The sequence below is a fragment of the Malaclemys terrapin genome, chromosome 4 (genome assembly GCF_027887155.1).
Source record: "Malaclemys terrapin pileata isolate rMalTer1 chromosome 4, rMalTer1.hap1, whole genome shotgun sequence".
Taxonomy (NCBI): domain Eukaryota; kingdom Metazoa; phylum Chordata; order Testudines; family Emydidae; genus Malaclemys; species Malaclemys terrapin.
Window position 1 is genome coordinate 100,597,615 of NC_071508.1, and position 14,813 is coordinate 100,612,427.

Consider the following 14,813-nt stretch of genomic DNA (forward strand, 5'->3'; position numbering starts at 1 on the left):
TTAAGCCACCTTTGCATCCCTGAATTACGAGGCAGCGAGGAATATGTGCAAACTGAGCTATAAATTAAGCATTCCTGAATCTGCTTTAATTTATCATGTCCCCCAATTGCTCCTGGGAGCCATAGTGACATGCACTCCAGACATGTTCCCTCTCTGTGTCTTCTCTGCCCTACCCCCAACCTTCAACTCCAAACCTTTGATCTGCCTTTTCTTGGGGGTGATCCCTATTATGTCAACTCTGCACTGGCTAGGGAGGTCCCCTGCACAAGGCATAGTCTCTCCTCAGGGAGCTATTTCCTTCCATTTCAGGTTCCTGTACCCCATCAGAGTGGTGTAAAAATATCTCAATGTGACAGAGTATCAGGCCTACAGCCCTAATCATTTAACTAATTATGACTAGAGATGGCTAAGCAGATGCAAGTAAAATAAGAACTGGTGCTGACTTATTCTGGTTTTGGATGAGAACAGAAGCTGAAATGGTAAGGGGCTGTTTGAGCGGTATTTCTGGAGCAGTCCAAAGCAAAGATAGATTACAAAATTTGCAAGAAAGTCTGTCCTTGTGAGATTGCATCCTGATTTTCAGACCAAAGCATCTCAGATGCATTTGAGAATTTTGTTTGAGTTCCTCCCTCCAGCATCAAAAGTTTAAGGGTTAGGTTACATTTTAAAGAGTGTATTCTCCATGCAGAATGCCAAGAAATCTACATGAGGAAATTGCCAGATTGAAGGGCAGAATGGAATGAAAAAGGCCTCTTGCTTATTTTTACCCATGAACAAAGAGTTAATTATCATATGCTCTGAACCAAGTATGCTATTGACAGGGTCTCTTTGGATTAATAAAAGGATATTTTTGGAATTTTAGGCTTTAGGAAAAATAAAGAGCATCTGAGTCACTCCCCTTTATTCAGGTTAATTACCACAACCTTGCTTAAGACTCTGAATAATAGAGATAATTTCAACAGATCACACTGAAAAAGAAAGTGGGTAATTATTATGGAATTTAAAAGGGATTTAGGAAATATATGAAGATTTGACCAATAAGATAAAAGACTTTCCACAACAATATATCTTTAGTGCTTTTCAGAGCCTTTGTCAGCAAGAAAAGTTCAAAGAAATAATTATCACTTTCTCAGATTAAAAAAACAATAACTTTCTATTCAAACAATTTTCTTCATCTAGTCATTTGTAACTGGCTACTTGCATTTTGGGGATTTTTGTTTGTTTTTCCTTCTTATGAAGAATCATGTACTGGTCACTTCCAGAAGATGGTTATTAGCCAGCATGGACATGAGGCTTCTCCTATCCAGTCTGAAAAACCCTGGGCCCAATCAAGAGCCCATTATCGTCAATGAGTGCAATTCCATTGATTTAATTGGGTTTTGAATCAGGCCTCCTGTGTTCCACTTTTACTAATCAGTTGTGTGTGTGTGTGTGTGTGTGTTTACTGCTTTATTTCTGGATACCTATAGCCAAACCATGCCCTCCTTGAATTAAAAATGTACAAGTGAAAATGTTTGACATGTCTCTGCGCACTGCAATGGAAGTTATATTTATACTGTATCTGGTTTGGATCATGTTCCATTTGCTGTGGGAGGACTGTTGTCCATCCAAACCCAATACAAGAAGTGTTCCTATTTGATTTTGTCCTCTATTATTTCTCTATATTGACTTTCCATGTCCAATATGCCTTATTTATTCCCTCCTCGTCCAGATGTATGATTGCCACACTATTTGCTTTTCACCACACCTCTGAACCCAAATTATCAACTGGAAAACTGCATCAGCTGAAATAAAAATTCTGCAGAAAGACCAGAGTTCCAAAATCCACGTGATTATTCAGCTAATCATTCCAGTCAATGTAAAGCTACCTGGAAGACTTCAACTCAGACTCCTACATATCACACAAAAGGGTTTTGTTTATATCAAGTTAGTATAAAAACAAAAGAGAATCTAGATTGTATTCCCTGTCAATGTTGAAAATGTTAGATTTGTATTGGCCTGGAGGTGCTTACATAGACAAACTCATAAGTTAATCACTGAGTGTAAATGAAACATGAGGAATCCTTCTCATGCTCTTTTAACTCTGAAAACACATGACTGTACTGACAGCTCCTGTAGCCAATAGTAAAAGGACCCTAGACATACTGGAACACGGCTACCACTCTGAAACCTGGAACAAGACAGACACTCACATGCAAACACACAGCCTTCACAGGTCATCCTGGATGTGCCTATTATACTTTTTAGTTTTATGCTCCATTCATAGGGCTTCATTGTGGCTACCTTTGCATAGGTGCCCAAGGGCGGGTATGGGGAGCCCTCCCATTATGCATCCCATGCAGAAGGCAGTCAAAATGACAATGCAAAAAGGGCAGGCCAGCACAAATAAATAAGGGGATACAGCTGGATACCTCTGCCCACTCATTAGTAGCTGGCAGCCAGTGTGTGTACTGTTTCTTTAAATCTGTAGCAAGAAGCTGGTGAAGATTCTACAGAGAAGCTCAGCTGTGAAGCAGAAACAGAAATAGAGTGCAGCTTTAGGGGGAATACTGTTTCAATATTGCCAGCACTTTTAAGATCTATTAGATTAAATAAAAAATTCTGGGTAAAAGTTTGCCTTGAGGGTACACTCAAATCATTTTGCCACTAACTTGCTGGATGACCAGTTCACCTCTCTATACTTCAGTTTCCCCATCTGTAAAACAGAGAGAAATGATACTGGCCTCTTTTGTGAAGCTCTGAGATCTCTGGATAAAAAGTGCCATGAGAGAGCTAGCTGCTGTTATCATATTTTCAAATTTATCTCTGCAAGTATGAGGACTAGACATATAATTAAAAAAACAACAAAAGCTCAGATTCTCATTTCATCACTCATCTCAGGGTTTAAGTAAACCACCAAGTATCACAAGATTTGCAATAAAATTGCAAGAGGTAGCAACATTAAAGTTTTCCCTATTCTAATACATTTCCTTGCTCAATGTCAGGCGAAAGTGACTCTGTGATTGTTTATCACTGTTTCGAGACAGCTAGCGCTGTGGGAGAATGCATGATACACTTTTAGACGGCGCAGTAGCTGTCTTTGAATGATCTCCTTCAGCACCTCCAGAAATCTTCGGACTCCCTTTGTCTTTTATAGGCACAATTCCTCTGGCAACTGTCACTTGGGTGTTATATTTCTGCATTCCCCTCTCTCTAACTGCGCAACCAGTGCACTGCTGTCTCTTGAAAAGCTACAAGAAAGCCACTAATTCATCCATGACAAGAAATACTCACTATGTGAGCTTTCAGAATGCAATGCTAAGCAAAACGAACCAGCTTTCTTTAAAAATACAACTGTAAATGAAGTGAAAAACTACAGTAGAAGAGAGAATGAAGAGTTGTTTCTTTCCCTTTTTCAATAAGGTGTTTTGTTAATGCTGAAGGATTAACGTACTGTAATGTTAAATCCAGATACTGTTTTTCTGTTTGACTAGTAATGAAGAAGAGTGCCATCTAGTAGCCACTGGTGCAAACTACATTCATTATGGAGCCACTGAATTTGATTACTCGTAGGCATAGCTTTTCATTTAATGCAGGACTACTTAACATTTAGGGTTTTTTTTAATTTTGTTATGAACTTGAAGAGGTGCCTATTTCTGTGGAAAATGTCACTAAGGCCTGGCCCACTTTCCCAGTGAAATAGACCAGTTTTCAAGCAAAGTGACCGGGAGTGGGGAGTCGATTTTTCAAGCAACAATGACTTTTACATTACAAAGATGCAAAATTGCATCTTTTTGCATGTTTGCAGCATGGAAAAAAGCCACTGGGTAAAATTGTCCAAACACAGCAACATTTGAGATGCTGGGGGAGAGTGTCTAAAATTATGGGTCAGTAGGGTGACCAGATGCCCCAATTTCATAGGGACAGTCCCGATTTTTGGGTCTTTTTCTTATATAGGCTCCTATTAACCCCCCCACACACACACTCCCATCCTGATTTTTCATACTTGCTGTCTGGTCACCCTATGGGTCAGGCTATGGGGGAAGCAACTATTTGCATCCAAAAGTCTGTTAAAATTGCACATTCTTTCACAACTTTGATATTGTATGCTGTGAATAACCTCCAATTCATGATTAAAGCAGGAAGGTGTCTGTAAAGGCAAGATTCTGAAATCACTGGGGCTCTAGACAGGTGCAGGGGACCAGCAATGCAGATTTGAGTGCAGGATCAGGGCTGAAATATTCTACAACTTCAGGTGCTGTCTGATTTTTCACCTACTTGTGCTTCAGGTTCCCCATCTGTGAAATGGGGATAATGATGCTTACCTCCTTTGTAAAGCACTTTGAGATCTGTGAATGAAAAGTGCCATGTAAGATCCAGGAATTCATTAATATTTCTTATTATTGCCCAAAGATGATACAAAGAGAAGAGAAAATGAGGGCTTGGTTAGTTGTACCTAACTATGCATTACTTCATGAATTTGTCAAGAAATCTGTAATGATCCCTATTCATCATAGCGTAAGGGAACTGTTGGCCGCTTACTAAAACTCAGTGGGGGTTTCTTGATTGGCAGCTCCCCATTCCAAAAGTAAGGGGAAGGGTCAATGGGAAATCAGGACTCGGCGATTGACAGTCCCCAGGGGCAATGGGGAGAGGCCACTGCTCCAGGTCAGCCTGATTGATGGGGCAGGCAGGCTAATGAGGGTGTCAGGAGGCCATGGCGGGGGGTGGGAGTCCTGTCCTTTGTGTGAGCTGGAATTGCCTGGGTCAGACAGAGTGAGGCCTAGCTAAGGAGAGAGCAGGGGCCCGAGCTGAGCTGGGGAGCAGAGCCGTGCCAGCCAGAGAAGCAGCCCAGGAAGCAGGTCAGTGCTGGGAGTAGAGCCACAGCAACAAAAGCCCAGAAGCAGCCCAGAGGGCAGACCTGTGCTGGGAGGAGAGCTGTAGCAACCAGAGCCAGAGGGGCCAGAAAAAGCAGCGCAGGGAGCTGGAGCCAAAGCAGCATCAGTGCTGAGGCAGAGTGGAGCTGGGACTGGAGCAGTCCGGAGCCAAGTGTGGTGAGCAGCTGGGGAGAGTGAGAGGGACCATGAGCAGTGGGCCCAGTGCAGGGAGACGCCCCAGCCAAGAGGCCTTGCTGGCCAGACGTGGCGTGGGATCATAACCCTGATGAGGGGTGGTGGTGACACTGGGAAGAAGGGTCCTGCCACCTAGAGCCTGAGAGCGTGTGGCCACTGCCACAGCAAGTGTCTGACTTGCAGCATCCCTGCAGCACAGCCAGGGCCTGAGAAGCAGGCCTGGGACTTGTGAGGAACAGACTGTGAACTTCCATTACATTCCAGAGACTGGTTGTGATATCCCTATGCCACAGAATGGGGTTGTGTGTTTTCCTTTAACCTTTCCCATTTTTCCTCGTTTTTTAAAATCGATTGCCGTTTAATCAATTGTATTTGCTTTGAACTGTATGGAATGATCAGTGGGTCAGGGAAGTTCCCAGTGCAGAGAGAGCACTCCGGAGTGGGGACACCCTAGCCCCTTCCTTAAGTGACCAGGTCAAGCCGCCCAGGAATTCTGGGCCCAGCCTTGTTGGGGTTATGAGGACTCGGCCACACAGGAGAGTGGAGGGGAGCCCTCAAGGACAGGTAGGCCTCTGGGTAAAGGACGTGGGAGTGAGGACTCGGATCCTTTCTCTAGCCCACTTCATTGGGGTAGTGTATAAGCCAGGAAAGTTCCCCACAATAGCAGGCCTGTTCCTCCACTTACAATAGCATAATTGGTACTACTAAATTAAAATAGTGCAGGCTAATACTTTGATGTGTGTTTATGTTGCATGGAAGTGACCTAAGCATACTACTTTTATTGAATTAGGATTTAGATGTAATATTGACCAGATATCAGGGAATTTTTTTCCCCCTGCAGTTGAGATGATTGATTTATTTCAGAGATACAATTTTTCTATTTGACAATGAAATAGGCTATTTCTACCTTACTGTTACATTTCCCTGAAAGACATATCATGAAATCAAAACTGCATTCCAGTGCTCTTAGGTAATAGCCTAGGACACAAACTCAGGGATCAATAATAGAAAAACCTAGTCCAGAAAAAACCTAATTAAGCCTCCTGAATTTTTTTTTTGAAGTTCCAAAGGATTTGTAATTTTATCTTCATGATTTTCCTTTTCCGAGGCCCATTCCCATCTGTGCTCCAGCCAGCATCAGAAACCCTAGCGCTAAGAAAACAAAATAGGAAAGCAAACAAATGCAAAACAAAACAAAACCCCTGCACTACCTTGTTGGAGTATTTCAAATCTAATGGGTTCAGATAAACTTTGGACAGGAATCTTTTGCCATCTTATTCTACCTTCTGAACTTATTTGAGCTTCACCAGTCATTAATCAAGTATTTGAGTTTTTTATATCTCCAGAGAGATTCATAGTTGCAATTGAAAAATATTAATCTGGTGCTAGCCGTATATTTCCATTAAGCCTAGGCAAAGGAACCTAAGGAAGTTAAGCACATAAATACCATTTAATTTTAATAAGAGCTGGAGCCCTAACTCTAGTAGATGCCTTTGGAATTCCCACCTCTAATGTGATTAATAGTTAATAAATATAGCTCTAAATGCACTTTTAAAAGCAGTATTTATCTGTCTCAGTAGTATCTATGTCTGTGCTTCACTCATTTTTATAGTTAGCACAAAAGCAAAAAGGCCTTTTTTAGCCTCTAATGTTATGTTAAAGAGTGGGGTTATTTTTCTCTTTTTAATTATACCCTTTGTATGGCTACTTTTAGATCTTGACACATACGGAGGAGTGTGGTCCTTTCCACTTATTGATTATGTGCACTTAGCTTTCTGGGACCGACTCCTATTTCTGTTAATTATAAAACTAAAATTTTTTCTTCTTAAGAAAATAAGAGCCAGTAACTAATTTCATTTAGGGATTATTTCATGTCTCCATCTGGTGTAGAGGTCCATTCGGGAGATGGGAATACTTCCTCACAATGAAGAGTGGGAGGAGAAGGAAGAAAAACTAAGAATGCAGCATCTTATGACCCAAGTGTTTCTGGTAAGAGAAGAAAAGGTAGGTGTTTCATTTAGATAGTCAAAGTCTTTTGGAGTTGAGAAAACAAGAGCCTGAACTCCCTGTTTAGGAATTCTCTCTCTCAGGGTGTCTATGAAAAAGAAAACCACTTCCTCTAACTACAAAGTTTGTGATGCTCAAAGCCCACAATGAATCTTTCAGTGATGGCTCTGGAAACTTGCAATATCCTTTATTTTAATAATTACCACCTAGAGGAAAATTATGGAGCCCAAGGCACACAAATATCCCCATGCAATCTGTGGGCCAATCTCTGTGCTTAGTCACACACCTGAACCTGATGCCTCTGGAAATTATGCATTCATATCTGACTAAGAATATCCCTCCACTAGCACAAATAGCTTCAAACAGGATGCAACAGCTCTTACCACCTTGGCCCTCTTCCTGTCAAGAGGAAACAAGTGTTTATTAAACTGAAGTTCAATGAGCGCCTATATAATTTGGCACTACCATGATTTCAGGGACTCTGGGGCCTTGGTTCTACAAATCATTAACATTGTCTCTTCTCATTAGTGCTTTTGAGCAACTTTCTGGTCAAGGATTTCTTTTTAATAGTGATAGTGCATGAAACTACTGCCATACAAGAGGCCTAGCTTTCTTGGAACACTGGGATTCTCCTCAGTGGCTGTCAAGAAGCCACCAGTGCATGTATAAAGGATTGATGGAGACCATGTAGGCCTTTTGGCACTGCAGGGGAAAAGAGTTCTTTCCAGAACTGAGCAGTGAGACTATGGGATCAATTCTAGAGGAGATATCTGAGAAAATTCATGTCTTTATAGCTAGCGCATTGCAGAAGCAGGACTGTCACACCCTACATACAGCTTACCATCACAACTGTGGGAGGGCTATGTGGGAAGAAAGCCTAGCTACTGGTGGGAGTGGCAATCTGTCTCCACTGGTGATGCATACATGATACTTTTGCTTCTTGGGACAGTCGGTGTTGGACAGTTACTAGCTACCTCTTGAACAAACCATTGCTATATTTCTCCACAGCAAGCAAACACTTAGACATGCAACAACAAATCTGGGTGACCTAACTGGATCAACTGGTGCATCCTTTGGACTTTTCTGCTCCCAGTGAATTAGTGCTGTACAGTTCCCATCCCTCATGAAATCATTCAGAGCATGATGATATACAATCATGTACTACCCACTGCTCCATGAAAGTTATATCAGAAAAACGCGATCTTTATGTAGGCAGCTTCTTTTTCATTGTGCAGTGGGAAGACACACCTGCATCTAGTTGGGCATGGAAGACATCACCTTCAAGAGGAGGCTTTGGCTCAGACTTATTGCTGACTAATCCCTGTTACTTCAAGTTAAAGTTTGGGGGAACTTCTCTGGGTTAAGTATCAGGGGGTAGCCATGTTAGTCTGTATCCACAAAAACAACAAGGAGATGCATCTGAAGAAGTGAGGTATTTTTACCCACAAAATCTTTAAATCTGTCTTTAAGGTGCCACTGGACTCCTTGTTGTTTTCTGGGTTAGTTCATGAGTGTGCACATCAAATACACAGAAGGGAAAAAAGAGTAATGAAGCCAAGCTGCGCCTACTCTTTGCCAATGCCCTGACACTTTGCATCTTGCACTTGCTCCTGCATAAGGAGTGGAAATTTGGCTCTACAGGATTGATTGTAGAATGCCTTTTATTTCATGCTTTTCAGCTGATTTACTACAGGAAACCATCTCCATGCTTACCACTTCTGGAATCTCATTAGCTGGGTATTGAATTAGGCAAGGTGTCAGTCCAGAATAAATGTGTTCCTGGAAGTACATGCTTTTAAATGCTTCTGTATGTCACATTCACAGTGTAAAGAAATGTTGTTGGGTAAACATTCAGGAGGCATCCTATTTTATGGTAACTGAATTAAACTTTATGAAGAGCAATTCCGAAGCCATGAGTAATTGTTTCAGCATTTTCATTAGAATTCCCTGTGTTCATGGGTTTATAACTGGCTATAAAAATTCACAACAGGCTTGACATATAAGGTCAAACCATAGAAATACTTTTATTTTTAAATGGTGGAAGTGTTATTTAACTGGCTTTCTATATTCTTGTAACAGAAAACAAATCTGATCAATGATTAGTCCAGACTAAAGATTATTTTGGAAAAACAAAACAGATTTAACTTACCTTAAAAAAAAGAAACATTTTGCTGTCAAGCATTTCATGAGAATTTTTATTTTGTGGCTCAACCACACATAGAGTGCTTTCAGAATCCTACTGAACTAACAATGACTCCTCTTAGGCTCAGTTACCACAGTGATGAGCATGGGAAAGGTAGTTGAGATATCAGGATCTGTGAATTAAGCAATATTCTGATTACTGTTGACCTTGAAACCATAACATGAATCTGATTAAACATGCTCATTTCATGAATTTTTAAATGTCTGTACACAGATTTTTTTAATGTACACATGAAAAAGCTTTGAATATATTTAAAAAAAAAGACCAGTCACCTACATGTCACTTTCTTACAGAAACATTTCTCAGACACTTAACAGGTTGGTGAGAGGGATAATAAATGGTGACTAGAAACTAGAAAAATATGAGTCTTTCACTTGAAAGAGACCCTGAAAAACTTAGTACCAATGTAGTAATTTTTCCTGAATAGCTAGACTGATGCCTTCTTGAAACTTTTTAAAGGCTGATGTTGAAAATGTTCAATCAGCAAGGGTGTTCAAAAGCTATTTGCTTGTGCTAAATACAAAAAGTTAGGTTCAGATGAAGAGTCTGGTTTAAAATTATAAATGCCAAGAGTGAAATCTGAAGCTCAAGACCAAATTCAACTCATGTAATTATTGAAAACAACTGAGTTGCACCTACTTACCTCAGAATTGAATTTGACTGCCAGTGCTTAACTTTACTGTATGCAGTGAGGGCGGCGGTGGAATGGAGGTTTAAGGTTGAACTTTAAATTTCCAAGTGCTTGTTATTATGCTAGATATTTTCCACATTATCATCAACATAGTGTATGATTTGAAATACAGGAACAAGTGGGGAAAATTGACATGGACAATAACATCTGTCATAATTTGTACTGTAAATACTTATTAAGGTATACCTGACTTAGCTGGCTGTTAGACAACTGTAGTGCTACAAGGCCGGATTTAGGGGCAGGGGTCCTAGGCAACTGCTGGGCTTGGGGTTGGCAGGCTCAGGGTGCTGTTTTTGTTGTGAGAGACAAAAGGGAAAATAGAATGTTTGAAGTAAACTGTTGCAGATCACTGACTTCAAATTTTTGGTCTCAATTGTGGTTTGGCATGATATCCTGTTTCAAGTAAACGTTGTAAGCAAGGCATTACAAACTCAGTTGATGGACATTGTGACTGCTACTACTTTGATGAGAAGCTGCCTTGATTTTGTTGTGGGCCTACAGAGAATGGATTTGAAGATACCATCACTGCTGCCAAAGAAATGGTGGAAAACTTAGAAGTTGAGTCTGTGTTCAAGGAAACTCTTATTTAATCAGAAAAAGAGAGAGTTTGGTTACAAGGGCAATGATGAGGTTATGGGAAGCTTGGAAGAAAAATTGAAGAGGGAGTTTTTTTGCTTGCTCGTTGACACTGCTTGACTATTCATTGAAGAAAAATTTGGACAAATGAAGCACCATGAAAAGACCTGGGTTTTTTTGCATGACCTTAGTAAGCTGCTGTGGACAGGAAAACACCCTTGAACAATTGTACAGATCTTCACCAAATGCTGATACATGGGAACTGTTTGGACGTCGGTGATAAAGACCGCTATGTTGACTTGGACAACATCCATCACATTTTGCCACACAGGAAGCATTCTCCACTCCAAGTTCTCCAATTCATTCATGATGCAGAGCTGAAGGACACTTTTCCTAATGTTTGGTTAGCTTTGAGTTAGCTGCTCATGCTGCTGGTCACAGTTGTGAGTGATGAGCGCAGCTTTTTGAAGCTCAGTCTCATTAAAACATATCTTTGATTGACGATGGCCAATGAGAGACTGACATCGCTTGATATTGTATTGCTTGAAAATGCCATTGGCCAGTCTTTGTATCTCTCTAACACTGTGCTTCTGTTCACGAGGGGAAAGGCAAGAAAAGCAACCTTTTGAACTGAAGGACTAGGGTAGGGGTTCTCAAACTGGGGGTCAGGACCCCTCAGGGGGTCACGAGGTTATTACATGGGGCGTTTCGCACTGTCAGCCTCCACCTCACACCCCGCTTTGCCTCCAGCATTTATAATGGTGTTAAATATATTTAAAAGTGTTTTTAATTGATAAGGGGGGTTTCACTCAGAGGCTTGCTATCTGAAAGGGCTCACCAGTACAAATGTTTGAGAACCACTGGACTAGGGTTAACATTCTAACGCTGTCACCTACTGTAACACTATTTAATACTGGTCCACTCAATGGTGGTGCACAGTTCAATTTCTTGATGTTAGTACATTTCAGTTATTCTTAAAAATTAAGAAGTTTCTGTAAGCTTAGAGGAAACATTTTTTTAATTTCCTTATATATGGCATGAATAAATACAGATTAACAGATCCTAACATGCAAATTTATTGTCTTATACGACAGGGATAAATCATGCATGCAAATCATGAATCAAAGTTGTGAAATGGGCTACAAATGCAATAAAAATAAGGTATTCAAAAGTTTAACAAATGTGTGTGTGTGTGGACACTAAAGATGCTTCTCACATGGGCCATTTGGTTTAGCGCCGGCTCTATAGTACTAGGCAGATACCCTTGAAACCACAGATATACTTACAAAGATCTTAAATGCTTCTCTCTAAGCCACTCTTCTTCTGTGTAAAGTTCAACCATTTCTTTACTTTTAAAGCTTTCCATAACCCTGCCTACATCTCTGTCCTCTTCTCCGGCTAAACATACACTCTGTTCTTTCTCAGTGCTTCACTCCTGATCTCTCCCTTTGGCTCATTCACCCACTCTAGACTCCAGACTTTCTTTCATGCCACTGTGTGTGCTTGGAACAACCTCCTAATCAATAACCATCACACTTCTCACTCATCTCCTTCAAAAACTCCAAAAGCTTGTTTGTCCCTGGAATATTCTGATTTTAATGACTAGACATTAAGATGTTTTTCCTATTTGATGCTCAACTGCTTTTGTTAGATGGTAAGGCCTCTAAGGCACAGGTCTTTCGCCTATTTGGTAAAGCTCACCAGCTGCAATCAGAAAAATAAACCATTTAACAATAAATATTTCTTTTCTCTAATTAGATTTTAAAAATAACAAAGTACACCCATATAAAAAAGCTGTAGATGTCCTAACAATTGGACATACAACAACATAATGATGACTATCTGGCAGCATTCAATACACATATACAGCTAACACATTAACTTATTAACTCAGCCACGCTGTTTTATTCACTCAGCCATGCTGTATTGAATTAGTATTCATAGGTAACAAAAATAAACTCAGCCTGCCAGTAGCTTAAAGCAGTCAAACAGCAAACAACAAATTCATCCAGCCAGCTAGTAAATCAAAGCAATAGAAAAGGCCCTCTCACCCCCACCAGGTTCCTACCATCTAGGAATAAACTCTCAATCCCTCCCCTGCAAAACAATGAATAATAATAGTAATCATCAAAATTTCAATTGCTTCTTTCTCTGTATGTCACATGTCTGGAGGACCTGGGCCTCCTGTCAATTTTCAGAAGAGCTGGTCAAAATGGTTTATTTGAAATTAAGGATTTTTGTTTGTTTTGGGGAAAAAACAAGGCATTTTTTGTGGGCCATTCTGATTTTGATAAAAAAAATCTGTTTTTACACAAAACACTTAAAAGTTCAGCAGAAAGCGTTTTGAATTTATCATAGCTTTTTTTTATATGAAAAAAATATTTTCTGACCAGCTCCAGCTTTCAGTCCTGAAGGCGTAGCTTTTCATTAACAACATTCCAAATATGGAGTGCTGCTTTAACAGGTGTTAATAAATAGCCTGAGGACAGATTCAGAGCATTTCATTGAAAAAGAAAAGACTAATGAATGTTCCTGTTAAGAAGTTGTACACTATTCCCTCTCTATCATAGCACCCTTTTGGTTTCTCTGCTACTATACTATTGGACAGGAAAAATCTGACAGTTTCTCTCTGGGTCCCGGTTTCTTCTTACACAACGTGAGGACACCAGCTAAGGTAAAACTAATGTTAAACTAGAAAGTAACCTCACTAGTCATCCTTCTTAGCGCATATAAGATTCAGATTTCTGATGAAGGAACCTCTAGTAGTACTTAGAGAAATTACATAGCCTAGTAAAGAGTGCTAGTCCCCTCTTGTGGACAAATGTCCTCACTTCTGCAGACATCTTACACTAAATAAAGTAGAGCTAGTATTTGAAGTGTATATAATACTACATCATAGGAATAGTGTGTATGTTTAATATGTGCTGCAACTTATGTCAGTCCTGTTCCTTTCTGTCATTTGCAACAAGAAATTGGTGTTCTATTAAACAGATTTTGCTGTGCTGCTAACTGCATGCAGGTAGCAAACAATTGTATTTGCTTGTCATTCTAAATGTTGTCAGTAAGTTTCTGTTTTTAAGTAGAGCTGTGCTTTGAAAACTTCATAAGAATGGAAACAGTTTTATGCAAATGGTTGGGAAATGTATTTTCAGTTTTCTAACCAGTTCTTCTGGTCAGTCACAAATAAAGTTTACATTTAAAGCATCCCTGTCAATCCCTCTTGTGAAAGAGATGCCTTTTAAAGAAAAATATCTGCACAATGCTTTAAAATACCCAGCATATACTCACACATTGGACTTTTGTTTTAGTTAAAGTGATGCACAACTAAACTAAACATATATAGCATTTGGTTGCCTAGAAGCCACATCACAAATGAGCACTAATATCAGCAGAGCCAGTTCAAGAAAGTCCGGGGAGCCTTTCGAAGTCCACATTCGCTTGGGCCAGCCATTATAAAGCCCAAGTTGTAATGTTTAGTCTTATTCCAGTCCATCAGCAGGACTGAGCTGGAGAGGTGAGGGCCTTCAGGGAGAGGAGAGAGAGCTCCAAGGGTCATCTGGACAGTGAAAGCTTGTGTGTGCTCATCACCTTTCCCTCTTGGACCTGGGGATGGTCTTTTCTCCAGTCACTCAGATAAGATGGTTGGAAACACCAGTGGCCCCGATTCATGTTGTGATTGTCTGGTGGGTCTGGCTGCCCCAGCACTAGCTCTGCCACATGTGCTTACCTCCTGCTGTTAGGAGAATGCTTAACTGAAACACATGAGGCAACAGTGTTGCCTGTATCGGTACACTAAACTCAAACACAAAAACCAATGGAGGAAAGCTGGGATCAGCCCTTGCCCTCACTCAATTCCTACCTCATGAACCCATGCATTTCTGATGATTGGATCCCCCTGATCTACGCGTGTGGATCCAGGTTCTGTTGGTCCCGGGGCCCCTGCCAGCCTTGACTTAGATCAACAGCTCATTGGGATTTGTATTTGAACTGCCACTGCTTGGTTTTGGGGGGGGCCTTGGAGACCTGGGGCCTCCCAGGAGATTTCCCTTTCAGCTTTTCCAAGCCTGTCCATCCTCTGCTTCAAATTTATATGCCGCTGGAGAGGGACAACCTAACTATATAAATTAAGAACTTGTGTGTGTGTGTGTAGAAATTAGAGCAAGCGTTTCCTTTTAACGAGAACTTCTGCTCTGCCCCAGCCAAGTTGACAATAAAGGAGAAGATGTGGTTTCCAGAGGATATCAGTGTGTTCTTAATCAAGCAGCAGGAGCTTGTTCTCCACACC